The following is a 10,223-nucleotide window of genomic DNA, read 5'->3' as shown; positions in this document are numbered from 1 at the left end:
GAACCTTTACCTTTATATAAGATGAGACTGATTTTTATTTTACATTTTTATTTTTCTTTCTTCTCAGGAGATGATTGGCCCATCTAACTTGCTCTAATATGTTAAGCCCAGATTTTCAAAAGAAGGAAAAAAATGGTGGTATATCCCAAGATTAAACAACCTGTAACCTTTGAGTCCTGGGAAGGGAGATAGTATTAAAAAGTTGCTCAGGTTGATTCCTACCTGACTTCCTCAGGTATAAGACAGGGAAGAAAAGCAGGATCCTGTTAGTATATCTACATCTCAATACAATTTACTCCTGTTCTCCCAACAGATTCAATTTCCTGATCTGACTACCATTATACAACTGACTGTTCAACATTAGTGTTTTCCATCTCAACTGAAGCATGTTATTAGGGTAAATAATTCTGTGCTGAGAATAGGATATAAAAGTTACTGATAGAAGCATTCCAAGATTCCTTATTTTAAATGTTCTTTCTTTCCCTTTGTAAATGTGCTTAATTACTTTCAATCCCCTTTGCAATGTTCACAGTTCATAACACATTAGTAAGATAACAAGATACAGCATGTTAATCAGAGAAGAGAATCTTGCTTTCCTAAAGGAATACAATTTGGAAACAAAACAATATTTATCAGCATTTTAAAAACACCTCCTTGATGAGACATTAGGATATTTACATTAGGAAAGGTGATCAAGAATTCTCTATATTGTCTTCTTTCTCCTGTGTTGCATTTAAGAGTTAATGATTATGTCTCTTTTGGTCTTCCAGATAAAATTAAGTGCCACTTAGGATCTCCAGGAGTGAACAGGCTGATTTAGGTGGCTCACTGCCTTGGATGGATTTTCGAAGATTCTTGGATGTAGGTGGTGTCCAATGATCTTACAAACAGGTCTACTAGAAAGAGGAAGTGACACAGGCATTGAATGTGATTGCTCCTGGGAAGCTGCTCTCTCTCGGCCAATCCTGGAGGCTCTATCATTTAACAAATAGCTTTAAGAGAGAGAGTGACAGAAATAGGGCCTAGAGAACCAATGATGGGAGATGAACCTGACTTGAGTGCGAAGACAACCTCAAATTTGAGCCATACACCATAGTGAAGGGAGGTGACATGCTTTATTTGTGACCATCTTCTTCACCCTTATTTCATCAATGGAGCATAAGGAAGGGGGCAGCAATTAAGCCTCCCAATTAATCATTTTGACCTGTTTCCCCAGCACATTGCCAGTAAAGTCTGTCCAATTCACTCTAGCCTTGTCATAGGCAGCATACTTTGTGATGTATGGACCTGTGGATTCTGATTAAATAAATAAGGTGCCTTCTTAGTTGTTGGCTTTTTCATGCTCCACCAGATAAACTAGATCCATGCTCCCGGGGGGGCGGGGTGAGGGGGGGATGCTTCTGGCAGTCTTGAAGGAGGCTGTGACATGCCCATCCCTTCAGAAATCCATCTTAATCTAGCTATTCTTGACAAAAACTGCTCTGATGATATTCCTTTGAGGGAATTTACTAAGATGGTGGTACACTTACAGGAAATAGATTAACTACGCTATGATCAGCCAGATTTCAGACACAGATATGACATGGGGATGGCATTAGCTGCTCCTGTGATTAATCTTTGTCCAGATTCAGATGGCGTAGTGCCTCCTCCTCTCAGTCTTAAATCTGATGGCAACCTTCCATAACACTGACCATGGCTTTGGTCTCATCTTTGTTTCTTTTAACATTTATATGAAGGTGTTTGTTCAGGATACAATACTATTCCAATGATACTCAATTGTACTTCACTTCGCAGGACCTTACCAGAGATTCTATCAGTGTCTTGACCGAATATCTGGAGACATTTAGGGTCTGAAGCAAATTGGAGTTACTTTTTGTTCATCAATATGCTCTATCAGCTCCAATCCTGCCTCTTGATGGAATGGACCTACTCCTGAAAGGTCTAAGATTGAGGATGGGGGTATCCTTCTGGGACCCCAATATTACTAAATTAGCAGGCGGAGAGTATGGCTTGGGGCCTTTTAAGACTGATGCAACAGGAGAAGACGTGGGGCTTAGAGAGCAGAGGGAGGTGTTGTTTATTTTCTCTATACTTTGGAATGTTCCTGAAGTCTGGATGGCTTTGGACTTTTAGAGTTTGGGAAGGCTATTAAGACAATTATGACAGGACTTTGGGGCCTGGGGTGATTGTCCTGCTGTATTCAGTCATGTTTGTTGTGTTACTGACCATATTTATAATGCAGATAATATTCTTATCTGAGCCACCTAGAGGAGTGTTTCTCAGTCTCAGCAAATTTAAGATGTGTAGACTTCAATTCCCTGAATCCATGTAGTGGAAGTCCACACACACCTTAAACTTGCCAAGATTGAAGAACACTGGCTGCAGTCCAGGGTTCTCTGAGGTATAAATTATATAGTAAGTGAATGAATATCTTAGTTCATATGAAAGCTAATGTCTCCCCATTTTCACCAGTATCTTTGAACAGTTGACATATGCTTGGTCCAGATTTACTAACCCATAAACAGGGTTAATGCTTTCCAGGAATCCGCTATGTATTTCAACTGCCCCCTTTGTTCTAGATGTTAGAAACCTTGGGGACAAATATGAAGATTCATTTTCAGTTCACGCAAGAATGAAAGGGTTTAATTTTAATTTTGTGTTTAACAGAAACTCACTTGCACAGTTTATCTTTGTACTTTGGAATCAAACACCAAAAAATGTGTTTCAGATGGAGACAACTTTGAAAAATGATGGGAAGCTTCAGCAGCTAGTTTTTTAAAAATGCAATATTTAAATTTGCACTATCAATAGTAACACATCTCATAAAATTGGACTATCTCTAATTCATTAATGAGACCAAGATGACTTAATTTTGCATATGAAGAAGTGACTTCCTTCCATATATTGGCCACATACGCTATAATTTCCACTGGAGGAGCTGCCAAAAATGACACCTTGGATTTTGTGGTGGCCCTCTTCTGTCAAGAATCTGTAATCTTTTTTAAAAAAAGATTATTTACATCTTAATCTTAAAAAAATGGGAAATTATGAATTATTATTTCTTGTTTTGTCTTTGGATACCAGTAATAAAAAGCTGTGGCTGCATACCTTGGTAGAGTGGATTCCTATTCTGTATGCTACCTTATAATTAACCTATGCTAAACAAAATACTCTTTTCAACAATCAATTTAATGTTGGCCAGTAAATTGGACAGAGAGTCTGGAATAAAGCATGGAGTATGGAATTGGCTTCATTCCACTGAACTTCAGCCTTCCAAATTCTTATGAGACTAGATCTAGATTAGTAAACCTGCTTTATTTAGGCAGGGCATGAATCTGCAGGAAGCATATACATTTCATTATTATAGAAAGGTTTATGGTATTTGAGCCACATAAAAGACATAAATGAAGGGTGACTCAACAAGCAGTCATCCTTCAGCTCTAGATTTTAATTTCAGTAGTGAAATCCAGCACCAGTGAATCAGTCTATAAATAGCTCACGATCACTAGAATTACGGAGAATCTCTAAATCCTTTTCATTGCCTGAAGGGAATAACTTTATGAATGTTCCTTTTTGGGGAGACAGTTGTACCACTGATATTCCCAAGAAAGAGGTTTAAAAGCCTTTATTATTTACACATAATTATAATTTTAAATTCTGTGTTGCGCAATTTTAAATGGGTATGTTGAGTGCGTGAGACTGAATGAGTTAGTATGAAAGACCCACTTTTTAGTACTATTATTGCTGTATTCTTTTTGTGTTTTAATTATATTGTGGGGACTGCCTGTGTGAGTGCCTGAGTATGCCTGATTCGGAGGACCTGGCGGGGCATGCGGGGGCCATTGGGGTGGTTGGGGGAATTATGCCCACGGGAGAGAGTCGGAGCATTGCGGTCATAACAGGGAGAGGCAGATATGGCGGGGACTTTAGGGCTGGCCATTACAGGGGAAGGAGGGTTCGCTATATTGCAGAGATCCCTCCTTCCGGCCCTATGAGTCCCACTCCAAGGTCAGATGGCGTGAGCGATCAGGACCCTGGTCTCAGGCTGCTGTCGCTAAATGCCAGGTCTGTTATCCATAAGGCTCCCCTCGTCCGGGACTTGATTGTAGACGAGGGGGCAGACCTGGCATGTATTACTGAAACATGGCTGGGCACGGAGGGAGGAGTCCCCCTCGTAGAGCTGTGCCCAGACGGGTTTCAGGTGCTTCATCAGCCGAGAGCCCAGGGAAGGGGTGGCGGTGTGGCTATTGTAGTCCGGGAGTCTTTAGCTCCTCGTAGGATCCCTGCTCCGGAGCTTGTCGGGTGTGAGTCCCTGCTAGTGAAGTTGGACCTCAAGGGTCAAGCGGGTTTGCTGCTAACGTACCTGCCTCCCAACTGCGTTGCAGCGGCCCTCCCTGCGCTCCTCGAGTCAATAGCCGAGCTAGCAATTGAGTTCCCTAGACTAATGGTTCTGGGGGACTTCAATTTGCCTTCGCTCGGCGAACACTCTGATGGAGCGCAGGAGTTCATGGCCTCCATGACAGCCATGGGCCTGACCCAGGTAATTCGAGGCCCTACCCACTTGGCGGGACATACACTCGACCTCGTATTCCTCTCGGAGCAGTGGAATTATGATCTTGGTCTGAGGGGAAATGAGACCATTCCCCTGTCGTGGTCAGACCACTACCTACTGAGGCTAGACTTCCGGAGGCCAAACCCCCACCGTAGGGAGGAGGAACCGACCAGGTGGTTCCGCCCCAGGCGACTGATGGACCCTGTTAGGTTCCAGACGGAGCTTGGGGTCATTCCAGATGCTCTCGCCCACAGTTCGGCGGAGACTATTGCTGCGGCCTGGCACTCGGCGGCATCAGAGTCTCTTGACCGAATTGCGCCACTACGGCCCCTCCGGGTCAGCGGCTCGCGGAGACCCCCTTGGTTCACCGAGGAGCTCCGCGAGATAAAGCGCCGGAGGAGACGCCTAGAGCACCGGTGGAGATCCGATAGGTCCGTACCGAACCGAGCATTGTTGACAGCCTGCACCAAGGAGTATATTTGGGCACTGAGAACTGCCAAAAGATCACACATTGCCTCCTTGGTAGCGTCCGCCGAGTCTCGCCCAGCCGCCCTGTTTAGGATAACCCGCTCCCTCCTAAATAGGAGGGAGACGGGGAACCCCATACAGGGAAGGGCTGAGGAATATAGTCAGTTCTTGGCGGACAAAATTGCTCGGTTTCGATCGGAACTGGACTCCACCCCTGCAGATCCAGCCGGGACACAGGGGAATAACTTGGTAGACCATCTCTGGGTTGAGTTTCAGGATGTTGCCTCTGGGGATGTGGACAAGGCTATGCGAGCTGTGAGTTCCTCCACCTGTATACTGGACCCGTGTCCCTCTTGGCTGACTGCCAACAGCAGAGAGGTGACACGAGGCTGGATCCAGGCGGTTGTCACCGCCTCTCTTCGGGAGGGACACCTCCCCACCGCACTTAAGGCGGCGGTGGTGAGGCCCCTCCTGAAGAAACCGTCCTTGGATCCAGCAGTTCTTAACAACTATCGTCCAGTCTCCAACCTCCCCTTTCTGGGGAAGGTTGTTGAGAAGGTGGTGGCCTTACAGCTTCAGCGTACCTTGGAGGAAGCTAACTACCTTGACCCCTTCCAGTCTGGCTTCAGGCCCGGTTACAGCACTGAAACCGCTTTGGTCGCATTGACCGATGATCTCTGGAGAGCCAGAGATGGAGGCTATGCGTCCATCCTGGTTCTCCTTGACCTCTCAGCGGCTTTCGATACCATCGACCATGGTATCCTTCTGCGACGACTGCGGGAGGTGGGGGTGGGCGGCACTGTTTTACAGTGGTTCTCCTCCTACCTCTCGGACAGGTCGCAGTCGGTGTTGGTGGGGAGGGAGAGATCGTCCCCGAGGCCCCTAACCTATGGGGTGCCGCAGCGTTCGGTTCTGTCCCCCCTGCTATTTAACATATACATGAAACCGCTGGGCGAGATCATTCGGAGGCACGGGATTAAGTACCATCAATATGCGGACGATACGCAGTTGTATCTGTCCGCCCCGTGCCAACTCAATGAAGCGGTGGACGTGATGAACCGGGGCCTTGAGGCTGTTAAAGACTGGATGAGAGCTAACAAACTGGTACTCAACCCGGAAAAGACCGAGTGGCTGTTGTGTTTTCCTCCCAAAAATTTGGTTAACGTTCCATCAATCAGGCTGGGGGGGCAAAATTTATTCCCCTCAGATAGGGTCCGCAACTTGGGAGTCCTCCTGGATCCACAGCTGAGTTTTGACCACCATTTGTCGGCTGTGACCAGGGGGGCATTTGCCCAGGTTCGCCTGGTGCGCCAGTTGCGGCCCTACCTGAACCGGGAGGCTCTCACAACAGTCACTCGAGCCCTTGTGATCTCTAGGCTGGAATACTGCAATGTGCTCTACATGGGGCTGCCCTTGAAGAGCATCCGGCGACTTCAGCTAGTCCAGAACGCGGCCGCGCGAGTGATCATGGGCGCACCACGGTTCGCCCATATAACACCAATCCTCCGTGAGCTGCGCTGGCTACCTGTTGATCGTCGGGTGCACTTCAAGGTCTTACTTACCACCTATAAAGCGCTCCATGGTAGTGGATCTGACTATTTGAGAGACCGCCTCCTGCCAATTACCTCCCTGCGTCCCATCAGATCGCACAGAGTAGGCCTCCTCCGAATTCCATCCGCCAGTCAGTGCCGACTGGCGACTACGCGGAGGAGAGCCTTCTCAGTTGCAGCTCCGACATTATGGAACAACCTCCCCGTGGAGATCCGTACCCTCACCACAGTCCAGGCCTTCCGCACAGCCCTCAAGAACTGGCTATCCCGTCAGGCCTGGGGATAGGATTACTCTCACCCCGCCCGAATGTTGAGTGAATGTTGTGTTTTTATGACCAATTTCCTTTAATCACGATTTTTTTTCTTTTTAAGTTTTGTCTTGCACCCCCTTCCCTTTATTGTTGTAAGCCGCCCTGAGTCCCCTCAGGGAAAAGGGCGGCATATAAATTTGCAATAAAACTAAAACTAAAAACTAAAACATCTCTTAATCGTGTTGTATGTTAATACTAGTTTTATGCAGGTTTTAAGTGACAAAAATTTCAATTTACAGTTGATGAGACAAAAAACCTCCCCTAATCTATTACTGATATTCTCATATTTCAAACAGTTTCACAAAGTGATGCTTTATTTCCTTCACTAAAGCAAGGTTTATTGTTTTTATTACAGATATATGTCCCTATAAGCTGCAATTTCTGATAAAATCCTCCTCTTTGTCAGATGTACTGTAATCGCCTTTTAAATTAATTACATATAATCCCATGTGGACTTCTGTATCAGAGATGGCAGCATAGCTGATATTAAATCATTCCTTTTCATTCCTCACCGTTTAAGTGGCCGTATCCAAACATATGTAAAATACAATTTTGAAATGCACCAAAACATACAAATTGAAAAAAGTATCACACAGAAGGGAAAGCCTAAAATGAAACTCACTTTAATATATTCACCATAAATATTTTTGGGAATATTATTATATTCAGGCTTCCTCTTCTGCTTTAGATCATTGCCCTGAAGCTTGTTGTCATTCATAAATCGCCCAGATCAAATACTTCACTTTCAGCCCTCAGTAGAAATTTCCCAAAGGTTAAATTACTGCCTAGTGCGCAAACATCTTTTATGTGTTATTTTTTATTTAATCAGACATGAGTGAATTGCTTTGCAGTAGAAACATTACCAGTGAAAATTTAGATTTATTGTGTTTGGTGCTATATCTGGCATTTTAAAATTCTGCGTATGAATATTTAAAAGCCTTGTGAAAGTATCTACTAAGGAAAAAAGGTAAAAACACATCACATATATACATACATACATATATAAAGAGAAAGAGGCAAATATATAAGACTACAAATCTTGGTCAGCAAAAGCAACCACAACTGTTTTCCTTAACAGTCTATACATCTATTTCTACATTATTGTTAAGTGGTGTGTGTATTCTTGCTTTCCTGAACCTATGTAGCCAAGTTATTTCAAATAAATCATTTTCAAACCTAAGAAAAATCCCCGCTGGTGGGAAAGCAAAGAAAGCAGTTTGGGGGAGGTGGGCCACTTTTATAACACTGCCAAACAAATTATATGAGGCAGTCACTAAAACCAGGCTTAGCTTCAGGGCTTCTTTGCATTTCAAGCCTCTCTCCGGTTATCTCAGTTCTAATGATTCATGCATCCTCTCCAAGCTAAATAGAAGACTCTTAATGCTCTTTTTGGTAATCGCCACTAGAGGGCATAAATTCTAATTCTTTTAATTCTCCTTTTCCCTTTCCTTTTTTTTTGGGGGGGGGGGGAGGTTTGATTTAATAACTCAGGTGCTTCTCTTTCCCCTTTACATATACATACATGCATACATGCATGCATACAGTATCTTCATGATTAAAAAATAATGCTGATTTAAACTCATGTTGGGTGACACATATTCTGAAGAAATACATGTAGTTCTTGACCATTCAAAGTTACAATGGCACTGAAAAAACCTTGATTTATGACCAGTTTTCACGCTTACAACTGTTGGAAGAAATGTCCACCTGGTTTCAGTTCTAAGTGGTGAAAAAGACACTGGAAATGTGGAGGCTCTTTGGAAAGATGGTTTAATGAGGAACAGGATCCCATGGCTTGAGTTCCTGAGCAGAAAAGGGATTACATACTTCAAGATGTTGGGTGAAGGAAAAAATAAAGGGAAGAGATGCTGAGAGTCCCCTAGTTTTATACCCTCTCCTGGGCTTTGAATTTCCTGGGGCATAGGAAGAGTATCCTGATTGGTTGCCGTCCAGTGGTGAGTTTCAAAATTTTTTAGAACCTCTTCTGTAGGTGTAGCCTGCTTTGTGGGAGTGGCTTGCTGGCCATGTGATCGGGTGGGAGTGGCCAACTTGTAAAATGTGATGAAACTCACTTAACAACACTCTTGCTTAGCAACCAAAATGTTGGCTCAGAAACTCTGGCATTTGAAGCACGCAAGTCTTAAAGCTGTCAAGTTACAAGATCCTTGCACCCCTAACCCTTTAGGGGAAAAATCCCAGGGGTGTTCAAACTTGACAGCTTTAAGATTTGTGGACTTCAACTCCCAGAATTCCTCCTCCAGACATGTTGGCTAAGGAACTCTGGCACTGAAGCACGCAAGTCTTAAAGCTGTCAAGTTACAAGACCCTTGCACCCCTAACCCTTTAGAAAAAAAAACCCCAGGGTTGTTCAAACTTGACAGCTTTAAGACTTGTGGACTTCAACTCCCAGAATTTCTCTTCTTGCTCTTTATCTTGACGATGTGCGGACAGGTGGGGGGAAGGAGTTGGAACCAGTTCTAAACGGAACTGTAGATTTGTGGAACCTCTTCTATAGAAGAGGTTAGAACTAGCAGGAACTAACCCCTGTTGCCGTCAGAGGTCATAGCTAGCTTTGTAGGTTGTCTGTGTGCTAAGTTTGGTTGAAACTTGGTGGAAATGAAATGGCTCTGCTTGAAAGGGGTAGATCTTTGTTATGTAGAATAGACTGGCTCAGGCCTTAATGGCCCATTCACAAAGGTGGGGGCGGCTGAGTTTCTACTTCTCTTTTTAGGGAAAATATTCTGCCTTTTCAAAATATTTCCTAAAATATTTCATTTTCTAGGGGAGGGGTGAGTTTTGACTTCCAACACAACCATCACAGCATCCCCAGGGTGATAGGATCAAAATTCAGAAGCTGGGAAACTGGCATGTATTTATGAGAGTTGCACCATCCCATGGTGTGATCACCATTTGAAAACCTCCCCAGACAGCTTCCAACAAGCAAAACCAACAAGGGAAACCAGATTTGCTTAAACACTGAATGATCCATTTAGCAACTTCAGTGAATCCCTTAACAACGGTGGCAAGAAAGTTGTAAAACTCACTTAACAACTGTTTTGGTTAGCAATGGAAATTTTGGGATCAATTGAAGTCATAAGTCGAGGACTATTTGTAAAGCTTTCTGTTTAAGCACTTCAGGGAGAAGCAGCATTGTAATTATATTTTGACCTGCCCCCCCCCTCTCCTTCCTCTGCCCTCCCTTCCTGTTTTATTGTAGGCTGTATTCTATGTTTGCTTTCCCTATGTTGCCATTGGTCCTCTACATCAGTGTTTTTCAACCACTGTGCCGCGGCACACTAGTGTGCCGTGACATAGTGTAAGGTGTGCCGTGGAAAAATTACT

This window comes from Thamnophis sirtalis, unplaced genomic scaffold (assembly GCF_051295495.1).
Source record: "Thamnophis sirtalis isolate CommonGarterSnake01/CBP01778 unplaced genomic scaffold, rThaSir2_p1.2 scaffold_9, whole genome shotgun sequence".
Taxonomy (NCBI): Eukaryota; Metazoa; Chordata; class Lepidosauria; order Squamata; family Natricidae; genus Thamnophis; species Thamnophis sirtalis.
This window is presented reverse-complemented; position numbering follows the sequence as displayed.